Below are 13,447 nucleotides of genomic sequence, written 5' to 3'. Positions count from 1 at the left end.
ACCAAGCCCCCCACCCAACTTCGTTTTCTTACTGCTAGCCTCTACTACATATTCATAAGGTAATGGGGATAGAGTACCAGTCACAAGAATGCCAATTACAGAGGACAGAAATCATCCAGGCCAAAATTCAATGATAATTTTAGTAGTGATATTTATAGATTTCAGAGCGCACCCCTGGATACAGAGAAAGCTTTACATGCAAAATCCACTCTAAGAGGCATGTAATCACTCCAGATAATAGTGTGACCCATATGTAATTAGGCATTTGAAGCCCTTTTATTTTCGGCTTCTTAGTGTAAAATATACCATTTTATGTAACTGACCTGATAGTTTTAGCTGAGAAATACTCTTTAGTATTATATCATCATCCTAAGAAGAGAGGTGAGTAGGGAGGAACAACTTAAAAGTGAAAATAAAATGCCTTTTGCTGATAAGACACATCTCCATTGGAGATGGACTATGTGCAGTGTTTTGGCATTGCTTTTTTTCTTACTGAAAAGAGAATGAGAAAGGGAAAAATACAAATGAAACTGTTTTCATGAAGGGAATCTTCTCCAGAAGTACATGAAGGAAAAATGGATATTGAAAATGGTCTCCCTTTATTTAGCAACTAATCTTGGTTAAGTTGGGAGACTTTTTAAAGATCTGTGACGTCTCCTAAAGAAAATGTCTAATAACTATTTACAAAAGTAAGATTACAGGGAGAATTTTAGGTTAACAAATTACTAAATTATGGTAATTATGGTTTGATCCTAATTTTTAAAAATGGGTTTTGTTGTTGTTCAGTTGCTCAGTTGTGTCCGACTCTGCGACCCCATGGACTGCAGCATACCAGGCTTCCCTGTCCTTCACTGTCTTCTGGAATTTGCTCAAACTCATGTCCAGTGGGTTTTACAGATCAGTAAAGAAATGTCTGGGAGAACATATTCCAAAATGATGATTATCTCTGGCTGTTGGAATTGCCGGTATTTTCCCTCTTTTCATTATCTATATTTTAATATTTTTAACATGAAAACTATATTGATACTTGGTTAAGAAAAACACTTAAAATTTATAATAAAATAGCTTTGTTTAATTTTTCTTACTTTCAATATTTTACTGAATATTTTAATATTCAGTGGGAAAATTATGACTAAATTGTAAGCTTGGAAGAAAAAACATACAAGGTGTAATGGTAAAACCCTGGCTTTGGGAATTTTAGACCTAAGTTTAAGTTCCACTCTTAAACTAACTAAAAGATCTTGAGTAAGTAAAATAACTTTATGGGTTCTCAATTTTCTTAGCATAAAATAGGAAAGAGTGCATCCGATCATTTCCAGGGTCCCTTTCTTGCTTTGCCATTCCATATAGTGAATCTTGAGTCTGCACTGTATGGCTGTGGGTGCCTACTGCCACCTGGTGGCAATTATCTAAAGTTAGGAGGCTATGTTTAAGGTATAAAATCACTTATTCACACTTGTAATTGCCTCGCATCTATGTGCTGGACAAGTGCCAGCATCATCATTCCTTCCATTTAGTGTTTTTCTAGATGATATAGGTGAAACAACTAGACGTGAGCGGTTACAGACTAGCGACATGACCTTGAGGATATCATTTAACCACTCTTGAGTCTCTATCATCCTATCTGAAAAATATAGTAATATCTGCCTTACAGTATAAGAACTAGAGTTGATGATGTGAAGTATCTCACACAGTCCAGAGCAAAGAATATTTTGTCAATAAATGATCACAATTATCTTCAGGAAGGTTACTGTCTAGCAGGGGAAGTAAGATAAACACAGAAATCTCCACAGCAGGTGATATGCCTTGAAAATACAAAGGAGACCCAAGGCATATTCATAAAATGCCAAAACTGAAATGCAAATAGACTGGAGTGTAAAGGACATGTAGAAAATCGTAAGTATTCTAGAGTTGTAGGTTGCACATTCACTCTGGCGGTTTCTAAACACCAGGGAAGCAATAGCCAGCCATGGAAATGTTTGGGGCAAAGAGTAACATCACCAGAGCTGAGCTTCAAGAGCTGATATTAATCTAATATCTGTGACATTGAGGTTCACAAGCCATTGCTGAAATAGCCAGCTAATGAACACAGAAGCTGGCAAAGGAAAGATGGATGGAGATGACACTGAGAAACTGCAAAAACAAAATTGAGGCTGAATCTTTAAAGCTGACCTAAGACATGGTTAGATAACAAATGAACTGCCTGAGCCTAAAGGAGGCTGAAATGTGTTGGGGTTATGAAACCAACCATCCACAGTAGTTACAGGGCTAAGCTCCCACTTCCTGATTAAAGGTCTCACACCATTTCTCCGGGACTTCCCTTGTGGCTCAGCTAGTAAAGAATCCACCTGCAATGCGGGAGACCTGGGTTCCATCCCTTGGTTGGGAAAATCCCCTGGAGATGGGAAAGGCTACCCACTCCAGTATTCTGGCCTGGAGAATTCCATGGACTGTATAGTCCATGGGATTGCAGAGAATCGGACATGACTAAGTGACTCACTCACTGACTCACCCCTTCTCCACTCAGGAATGATGTTAACTTTCTGCTGCTGCTGCTGCTGCTGCTAAGTTGCTTCAGTCGTGTCTGACTCTGTGTGACCCCATAGACGGCAGCCCACCAGGCTTCCCCGTTCCTGGGATTCTCCAGGCAAGAACACTGGAGTGGGTTGCCATTTCCTTCTCCAATGCATGAAAGTGAAAGTGAAATCGCTCAGTCGTGTCGACTCTTCGCAACCCCATGGACTGCAGCCCACCAGGCTCCTCCGTCCATGGGATTTTCCAGGCAAGAGTACTGGAGTGGGGTGCCATTGCCTTCTCTGTTAACTTTCTACTCAGGTATGAATACTGAAAGAAATACAAGCTTAGCTTTCTCACCACACATTGTACGAGTGGATGAAAAAAAAAAAGCAAAACAAAACGCTTTGTGACTATTTTCTAGTGTGCAAAGGGCTGCAGGGGAAAGGGTTTGACAAAATACTCTTCGTCAAGTTCAGTCCACTCTATTAGAAAGGGCATTATACTTGAGGGAAAAAATCCTAAGTGTGTCCCCATTTAAAAACCTCTGTGGGATTTATAATGACTTTAATTTTAGTGAACATGAAATTTTTTTTTCCTGACATCTTAGAGAAGCAGGCAATTTCAGAGATGATATTTTGACAAATAGTAGCATAGATCAGGACAAATAACAGGACACTCATAAAAGAGACTTGACTAGAGCAAAGGCAAATAATGATACAATCCCCTGCAGATATATGTTTGGAATATAAGCATTATATTGTTGAGCATGATAGGGAAAATGATATTAGAAAGAGGCTAATGCTGTGTGGGAGTCCTGACAGGGTGGGGATTGTAGGATGATTCCATACTTTGTGCAGTAATACCATTCAGGAAAAAGAAGGGTGCCCATTGACTGAGACTGTGTTTGATTATCATACAAGAAATGAAACAGGTTTTCATAGTCAGAAAAATCTATGTACCGCCAAAGGAGAGAAGCTGTTTGATGATAAGGCAATACAAAACTTCAAAGGGTAACTTACAAATGTTCCCTAACTCATTTCAGCCTAAACTTATCCCCGTGCTGTCTCACGCTGTCCGCCAGCTCTTTCACTGGAATATGTTACCCAGTCGCCTTGGAATCATTACTGGGTCTCCTTGGAATGGAAACTGTGTCAGACTGGAGGGGTGAGTAGGAGGGAAAACGGTGCTGGCAGAAGCAGAGGAAGTGTTTTTTCAATTTAGAGCCAGAAGTGAGTGCTGACATTGTCTCGCATGTGTTTGGGGACAATGGCACATGCCAATGGTAACACGTCCACTTTTCCATGTCCCTTGCTCAGGGACCTTTGGCAAGAGGCTGCAGAAGCCACAGCTACTTCCCCCCCACCTCCACCCGCCAAATCTCTGACTCCTCTCCTCCCTTTGGGGATGCTAAAAAAGGACAAGAGGCACAGTTTCCACCTTTGTATTATTAGCATAATCACCCAGAGTGAATTCTCTCATTCTTCCTGCACATGTATTTTGATGTGACTAGTCTTTTTTTCTTACATGACTTCCACTTCCTCTCTTTGTAAGCACACCTTTTAGGGGATTTGAACATTAATTGCAGCTGACTTCAGAGCTGTGCTAAGCAAAGCTTTCATTTTCTAGGCCAAAGTAGACACAGTGAAAGGAGCCATTGCCAGTTGATGCTAAGATAAGAGAAAGACTGGGTTAATCCCCATCAGGAGCTGGGGGTGCACTTCTCTCTTCCCCTCACCAAGTTCATAGTTGGGAGCAGGGTTCAGACTCTGGATCTTGCATGCCCCTCCTATGAGTCTAGCATGATGGTTGTCTAGCTCTTGGATATTGCAATATACTTGAGTAGCAACCAAAATTTGTTTTTAAAGATAGTTTTATTTATGTATGATACAACACCTACATTGAACATCTTTTGTCAAAAGGCAAAAATAATTACTCTTTTTGCCATATTTTACCTGTTATTTCTCCCCAAGAGTTCTTTGTAAGTATAGAAACTTTTAACTGCTTTGTCCTGATGTACTTATCTGTAATTTTTTTTAATGTCAACGACTTCCCTGGTGGCTCAGACAGTAAAGCATCTGCCCGCAATGTGGGAGACCTGGGTTCGATCCCTGGGTTGGGAAGATCCCCTGGAGAAGGAAATGGCAACCCACTCCAGTATTCTTGCCTGGAAAATTCCATAGACTGAGGAGACTGGTAGGCTACAGTCCATGAGGACGCAAAGAGTTGGACACAACTGAGCGATTTCACTTTGACATTCACTTTTGTTCACTTAAAAAAAGTATAGAATAGATAAGTTTTGGCTCACCCCACAGCCTGTGAGATCTTAGTTTCCTGACCAGGGATCAAACCCGTGCTCTCAGCATTGAAAGCTTGGAGTCCTAACCACTGGACCACCAGGGAATTCCCTGTATTAACTTTTATTAGAATCTATTGTCAGGACTTCAATTAGAATACAAATTGTAAGTGGAGGAGAACTAACTTTTATAAAAATGCTGTATACTCCAGGTGTTATGCTAGTTTTACCTGATGATATTTTGTAAACCTGGAGCAGAATTCCTTTTAGGAATTTCTTGAATTTTTAGGGAAGCTACACACCATTCTGCTGGGCTCCTCCCCAGTATTAGAGTGGGGTCCCAGAGCTCAAGGCTTGCTTGGGCAACTTGAGAAGGAGGAAGAGGCAGTGAGATTCAGAAGTTGTGGGAAGGGATCCCAAATGTGATAGGAGGTTAATCGGGGAAGGGAGTGGAAGCCAGAGAAATTTCCTGCATAGAGATGACAAAGGAGCTTATTCTTTCAAATATTTCTATGCAAATTTCAATCATGAACAAAAGTAGAACATAGAGTATGATGAACCCCACGTATTCATCACTCAACTTCAACAATTATCAGCTCTTAGCTGATTTTGTTTCTTCTAGATTCCCACCTATTCCCTCATCCCCAACCCCAACGAATTATCTTGAAACAAAGTCCAGACATAGTTATCACTGCATAGATTACATTTTAATCTGTTTGATGAGCCATCTGTGCTATAGCTTCCCTCCTATTGCCCAAAGATCAATAAAGTTTCCAACATGTATAGCTTAAGTGTCACTGGAGGGAGGCAAAGAGCAAGACAAATTTGCATTTGGGCCAAAGTGGATAAAGAATATGACAGTAGTATTGAACTTGATGCAGAGGTGAGATTAAGCAGGTGCTCCCAAGAATTCTTGAAATTATTGGGGGGTGATGAGGGGAAGAAAGTGATTCTAGATTTTCTACAGGAGGTCAGAGTTCATGCAGGGCTGTGTGTGTGTGTGTGTGTGTGTGTTTATTATTAAAATGGGTGACTCTAAAAGACTGGAAGGCTTGGGGACAGCCAGACAGCTGGCATTTGGGTTATAGTTAAATATTCCAAGTTTCCTTTCCTTGAAAGGAAAGAAAATACTAAATTTAAACGCCATCTTTCAGTTTCTCAGTCAATAATTTCCCTTTCTGTCTCTTGTACAAATTCAGTCTCTAGACAGCAATGCAAGGGATTTATTCTCCATGAAGCCTTTCAGACACATGAAATATCTGGAGAAGAATTGTTGGCAACCCCAATCCCAATTCAGTTTTCAACTGCTTTGTATGTAGCTCTGATTAAGTCACGGTTTTCAATAACTTGTGGTGAACCAGCGAAAATTACCAATGGTAATAAAAGGTGAACCTGAATTCTTGCATAATTCTCCCACAGCATTCTCAAGGAAAATAGGGACGATATTTGGACTAAATATAGATTTTCGAGATTAATGGTGCTCTTTAAGTTTATAGGAGACTGGAATGCAAAAGTAGGAAGTCAAGAAACACCTGGAGTAACAGGCAAATTTAGCCTTGGAGTACAGAATGAAGCAGGGAAAAGGCTAATAGAGTTTTGCCAAGAGACTGCGCTGGTCATACCCTCTTCCAACAACACAAGAGAAGACTCTACACATGGACATCATCAGATGTCAGTACCAAAATCAGATTGATTATATTCTTTGCAGCCAAAGATGGAGAAGCTCTCTACAGTTAGCAAAAACAAGACCGGGAGCTGACTGTGGCTCAGATCATGAATTCCTTATTTCAAATTCAGACTTAAATTGAAGAAAGTAGGGAAAACCACTAGACCATTCAGGTATGATCTAAATCAAATCCCTTATGATTATACAGTAGAAGTGAGAAATAGATTTAAGGGACTAGATCTGATAGACAGAGTGCCTGATGAACTATGGATGGAGGTTCGTGACATTGTACAGAAGGGATCAAGACCATCCCCAAGAAAAAGAAACTGAAAAAAGCAAAATGGCTGTCTGCGGAGGCCTTACAAATAGCTGTGAAAACAAGAGAAGCAAAAAGCAAAGAAGAGAAGAAAAGATATACCCATTTGAATGCAGAGTTCCAAAGAATAGCAAGGAGAGATAAGAAAGCCTTCCTCAGCGATCACTGCAAAGAAATAGAGGAAAACAATAGAATGGGAAAGTCTAGAGATCTCTTCAAGAAAATTAGAGATACCAAGGGAACATTTCATGCAAAGATGGGCTCAATAAAGGACAGAAATGGTATGGACCTAACAGAAGCAGAAGATATTAAGAAGAGGTGGCAAGAATACACAGAAGAAATATAAAAAAGATCTTCATGACCCAGATAATCATGATGGTGTGATCACTCACCTAGAGCCAGACATCCTGGAATGTGAAGTCAAGTGGGCCTTAGAAAAAATCACTACGAACAAAGATAGTGGAGGGGATGGAATTCCAGTTGAGCTATTTCAAATCCTAAAAGATGATGCTGTGAAAGTGTTGCACTCAATATGCCAGCAAATTTGGAAAACTCAGCAGTGGCCATGGGACTGGAAAAGGTCAGTTTTCATTCCAATCCCGAAGAAAGGCAATGCCAAAAAATGCTCAAACTACAGCACAATTGCACTCATCTCACATACTAGCAAAGTAATGCTCAAAATTCTCCAAGCCAGGCTTCAACAGTCAGTGAACCATGAACTTCCAGATGTTCAAGCTGGTTTTAGAAAAGGCAGAGGAACCAGAGATTGAATTGCCAATATCTGTTGGATCATCAAAAAAGCAAGAGAGTTCCAGAAAAACATCTATTTCTGCTTCATTGACTATGCCAAAGCCTTTGACTGTGTGGATCACAATAAACTATGGAAAATTCTTCAAGAAATGGGAATACCAGACCACCTGATCTGCCTCTTGAGAAATCTGTATGCAGGTCAGGAAGCAACAGTTAGAACTGGACATGGAACAACAGACTGGTTCCAAATAGGGAAAGGAGTACGTCAAGGCTGTATATTGTCACCCTGCTTATTTAACTTACATGCAGAGTTCATGTGGGGCTGGATGAAGCAGATGCTGGGATCAAGATTGCTGGGAGAAATATCAATAACCTCAGATATGCAGATGACACTACCCTATGGCAGAAAGTGAAGGAGAACTAAAAAGCCTCTTGAGGAAAGTGAAAAAATTGGCTTAAAACTCAACATTCAGAAAACTAAGATCATGGCATCTGGTCCCATCACTGCATGGCAAATAGATGGGGAAACAGTGGCAGGCTTTATTTTGTGGGGCTCCAAAATCACTGCAGATGGTGATTGCAGCCATGAAATTAAAAGACGCTTGCTCCTTGGAAGTAAAGTTATGACCATCTTAGCATATTAAAAAGCAGAGTCATTACTTTGCTAACAAAGGCCCGTCTAGTCAAGTCCATGGTTTTCCAGTAGTCACGTATGGATGTGAGAGTTGAAATATAAAGAAATCTGAGCGCTGAAGAACTGATCCTTTTGACCTGGTGTTGGAGAAGACTCTTGAGAGTTCCTTGGACTCAAAGGAGATCCAACCAGTCCATCCTAAAGGAGATCAGTTCTGAGTGTTCTTTGGAAGGACTGATGTTGAAGCTGAAACTCCAATACTTTGGCGACCTGATGCGAAGAGCTGACTCATTTGAAAAGACCCAGGTGCTGGGAGAGTGAAGATGGGAGGAGAAGGGGATGACAGAGGATGAGATGGTTTGATGGCATCACCGACTCAATGGACATGAGTTTGAGTAGACCCCGGGAGTTGGTGATGGACAGAGAGGCCTGGCATGCTGCGGTTCATGTAGTCGTAAAGAGTTGGACATGACTGAGCAACTGAACTGAAGTGAACTGAAGATTATAGATAATAAAAAGAGGAATTTGAGATTGGAGGTGACATCTTAAGAACCAATACACGGTTGATAATTGCTCAAATATGTCTACTGATGCATATACTGTGACCTTTTTTACATACTTACAGCATGAGTTATGGGGGCTTCCCCGATGGCTCAGTGGTTAAAGAATCCGCCTGCCAATATGGGAGATGTAGGAGATGCCAATTTAATCCCTGGGTTGGGAAGATCCCCTGGAGGAGGGCATGGAAACCCGTTCCCATATTCTTGCATGGAGACCCCCATGGACAGAGGAACCTGGCTGGCTACAGTCCATGGGTTTGCAAAGAGCTGGACGTGACCAAGCACACACGCACACACAGCATGAATGACAAATGAGTTATTTCCAAAGTGCTTTATCCTGAGAATTGCTGTTCATATACTAGTAGAAAGAGAAATTTTTCTTTGAGAGAAGAAAATGACAACTTTTCTAACGTCTTTCTGTCTTAGGAAAAGACAGAGGCTCTATCTGAAGAAACACAAATTATAAGTAATATTAAGATAAAATATTGTTGAGAATATTACTATTCAGAGGCCTTAGAAAATGATATTCAAACATCCACTAGATGTCACTTGATGTTTGCTTTTTGTAAAGGTAGCATATTTCTTTTTTGGTTTATCTGCAACTATGAATCAATGACTCCCAGTGGGTCCAAGCTGGCAGAAAACAAGATGCAGCAGTGTTTGAGTGAACGCAGGCAAAAGTCATTAAATGAGAACAGTGATTATAATTTTCAATAAGATTTGGGTGGTTGTGGGGTTTGCATAATCCCTCCTGGCATTTGCAAGGGTGAGGAGAAGCCAGCAGCTTTACCCTCCTGCTGGGTTTAAACAAAAAATGGAAAGTTGTAATGAACAACTAGATTTTTCCTATCTTTCATTTTCTTTTTTCTTTCTCTTCCCTCCCCATTTTTAGGAGAATGCAATTTTAAAATGATGGCCCTTTAATGAAGGTATTTTGCAGCATTTTAAGATCAATTTTTCTTTGTTCAAATATCTACTCACAAATTAAAACTCCTTTAATCCACATTATCTCATTGAAGGGCATGTGACCAAAGTAAATGGAGAAGATGTCTAGAAATTTTGTGAGGGTTCTCTGGGGTTATCCACTTCCTGTATTTGCTAAAAATCTAATAATCAGTTCCAGTAGAGACCATGTATCCTGGGGTTTTGTTTTGTGTAACAGCTATTTGTTTATTTTTTTAAACTGTCATTGTATTTTGGCTTCACGATGGTTAAATAAGACTTGGTATTAAGTAAACTTCTCTGACCCTGCCTATTTCCTGTCTTGTCAAACCTTTCCTTGTAAGAATAACAGTGTTCTTTTATTTGGTAGTGTGCAGCATGATATTTTTGGCATGCTCCACATTTTTGACTTGCAAAAATTTGTGACCTTAAGTGTGAGAGAAGTGAATGCTTGCTTTAGTACCTCATGGGGTCCTAATCTTACAAACAGTCCTGCTGCATACATGTGAGAGTTGCAAAAGGATTAGCAGCATATTTATTCCCCAAATATAAAAAATAATAATGAAGAATAGATTTTTTTTTGCTAAATTACTGAAACTGTCAAACAAGTGAATACTTGGTGAACATTTTCCTACTATTAAACTTACAATATTCCTCCAATTAACCTAGCTATACAAAGACATTGTGCTTTTATTTACTGTATTCAATTACTGTGTTTAATTCATACTTTTAAAAATATATTTTCAAAGCAACATACAGGAGATGGCAGAGAAGGTAGCAATATTCCAAGTAAAGGAAGAGCATGAATATTCTAGTTGCCTAACCTTTACATATCCAGATCTAAATGTCTGTCAGATGGATTCTATAACATAAGAACCACCAAAATCAAAAGTCTCAACCACCCCGCACTTTTTAAAATGGGTGGCTATTTGATAGCATTTTCTCTTGTTTTTCTTTCAATAATGCACATATTATGAGAATCAAAACCATGGTGAACACCTCTTACTTTTAAAGATTAACAACTGCTAAATATTTGTCTTGAAATATTGAGAAGTAATTGGACCGTGAAGATGGTAGATTGAGTTGATTTGAAAATGTCATAGAATAAATTTTTATAATCATATGGCAGTAATTCTGGTTATTTTCTGAAAGTCTCAGCTAAAAAAATTTTCCTAAATATCTGAAGTAGATGGAATTTGATAAAAAATACTGTCATTGAGCAATTCTGGTTTTCATCTTTAGAAATATTATTCTAATAAAGAGCCTGAGATAGGCAGTAACAAAGAAAAAATTGAGGACTGAAAAGACACATGTATCAAACTGATCTGGAATATTTTTTTTCTCTAAAAGTCTGAAACACAGAGCTATAAACTCAGTTTAAGATCGTCTTATACTTGTCCTCAAACTTCCCTCTGTTGCTCCTTGTCATTAAGCATTTCTTTTTTTTCCAGAGCTGAATCTAAAGAGATTTATATAGTATTATCAAGATGTATTGCATTTATACCACACACATATGCTTTCCTATACTGTAATCCAAACACTATTTTATTGTCTTCCTTTTATAGAAATAAAAAAGAAGTACAGTACTAGAAATTGATTTATCATCTTTTCTACTTTTTAATATAAAGTTTTAATATGACATAATAAAATGAAAAGTACTTAAAACAAAAGCCTGATTTAAGAAACATTCTTCAAGTAAAAAAGATGAAAATCGAGAATAAAACCTGAAAGTTTTTAGGGCAGTCTTAGCTGTACTATGAAGTGGGTAGTGTAGGTATGGGCTTTGAATTCACACTGCCCGGGTTCAAACCTTAGCTCCATCACTAACTAGTTGTGGATTTGGGCAAGTTAATCTGTACTTAAGTATCCTCTTCTGGTAAAATGGGGGAAATCATATTGTCTATGCTACTTTTTTTTGGAAGAGTAAATAATTTGCAGAACATATTTGCAAAATGCTTAGATGAAGCCTAGTCCCTGGTAAGTGTTCAATAGGATTTACTGTCATAAGAATTATTATGAAGACAGACAATTATGTCCTTACAAACTTTGGCCATTTTTATATCATTGGTCATATTTGTCTGATGAGAACTTTGCAAAGAATTGAGTGTTCAGGGTCGAATTTATTATGTCACTAAAGTACCTGAAAATACATCTTGAATTTGGTTTCTGATTAGTTCTATCACCTTAAATACAAGCACAGAAATCAATGAACTTGCTTTCTATAAATTCTTCGTATCTCTAATAGATTAAAAATATATATTTAAAACTTGTTTTAGAACATCTTTTAATTTAAAGGCTATTTTGCAAAACAATTATTGAATATTTGCTCATTTAAGAGAAAACGCAATGAGATACTCAGTTCATTTCGGTCACTCAGTCATGTCCGACTATTTGCGACCCCATGGACTGCAGCACACCAGGCCTTCTGGTCCATCACCAACTTCGGGGTTTACTAAAACTCATGTCCATTGGGTCAGTGGTGCCATCCAATCATGTCATCCTCTGTTGTCCCCTTCTCCTCCCACCTTCAATCTTTCCCAGCATCAGGGTCTTTTCAAATGAGTCAGTTCTGCAGATCAGGTGGCCAAAGTATTGGAGTTTCACCTTCAACAACAGTCCTTGCAATGAATATTAAGGACTAATTTCCTTTAGGATGGACTGGCTGGATCTCCTTGCAGTCCAAGGGACTTTCAAGAGTCTTCTCCAACATCACAGTTCAAAAGCATCAATTCCTCGGAACTCAACTTTCTTTATAGTCCTAATGAGTTATTAGGGAAAATTAAATACTCATTTGCCATTTATTGTCATTTTAAAAATTAGTCTAAAATATCCCCAATATTTTGTAAACATTAACTACAGTTAAGTATTACCTAATACTTAAATACAATCTATACTCATAGACCGGAGAAGGCAATGGCACCCCACTCCAGTACTCTTGCCTGGAAAATCCCAGGGACGGAGGAGCCTGGTAGGCTGCAGTCCATGGGGTCGCTAAGAGTCGGACACGAATGAGTGACTTCACTTTCATCTTTCACTTTCATACATTGGAGAAGGAAATGGCAACCCACTCCAGTGTTCTTGCCTGGAGAATCCCAGGGACGGGGGAGCCTGGTGGGCTGCCATCTATGGGGTCGCACAGAGTCAGACACGACTGAAGCGACTTAGCAGCAGCAGCAGCATACTCATAGACCAGTCTTGTTGTTCACTACTATGTTGAGATTGTTTAGCAATGTTAATTCTAATAGGTTAAAAGATCACACAATTAATATAAATAATCTTAATAATAGTGGAGAAAATTAAGTGCTATGGTTCTACTGTGGCAGCAGTCCAACCTAAACAACGAGTTCTGGTCAAATATTCAGTTGTAGAATTTATAACAAACATACTACCAAAGTAATACAAACAGTAAAAATGATGAAATTCAGATATCTTAAAATGATCACTCAATCTCTTGAAGACATATGCACCCCAGAATTGTGTTTTCTCGTGTTTGTTAAAATTATGGAATCTTTCTGTGTTTTTCTTCCATCGTGTGACATTTTCCATCACCCCGTTGATTTGAGATTGCCAAGACAGCATTATCCGTGTGACTGAATTCCCTCCTGGGATTAGGTTGCCTCACAAGTGGTAAAAGGAGTCAAAGGTAGTGTAATTTTCCACTCAGCAATATAACTTTCTATTTTAAGTGCCTTACACTTACGTCTAAGTATAACATTTATCAGACTTTCTCTGGCTCGAGCCACGACTCTCCAGCCTATCGCACAGCTGC

General features: G+C 39.0%; 1 long non-coding RNA gene across 1 annotated transcript in view; it reads left to right on the top strand.

The window, feature by feature from the left end:
* The first annotated feature begins 2,483 nt into the window (after positions 1-2,483).
* LOC139185158 (uncharacterized) overlaps positions 2,484-13,447 on the top strand; it is a 63,720-nt gene continuing 52,756 nt past the window's right edge. Inside the window, exons 1-2 of the long non-coding RNA XR_011568685.1 lie at positions 2,484-2,835; positions 3,560-3,681. This is a non-coding gene — a long non-coding RNA (uncharacterized lncRNA). The remainder of the gene's footprint in view (positions 2,836-3,559; positions 3,682-13,447) is intronic.

Source organism: Bos indicus, chromosome 10 (assembly GCF_029378745.1).
Source record: "Bos indicus isolate NIAB-ARS_2022 breed Sahiwal x Tharparkar chromosome 10, NIAB-ARS_B.indTharparkar_mat_pri_1.0, whole genome shotgun sequence".
In the NCBI taxonomy this organism is placed as follows: Eukaryota; Metazoa; Chordata; class Mammalia; order Artiodactyla; family Bovidae; genus Bos; species Bos indicus.
Note: the sequence above shows the minus strand (reverse complement) of the source record. Positions and strands in the feature narration are given on the sequence as shown.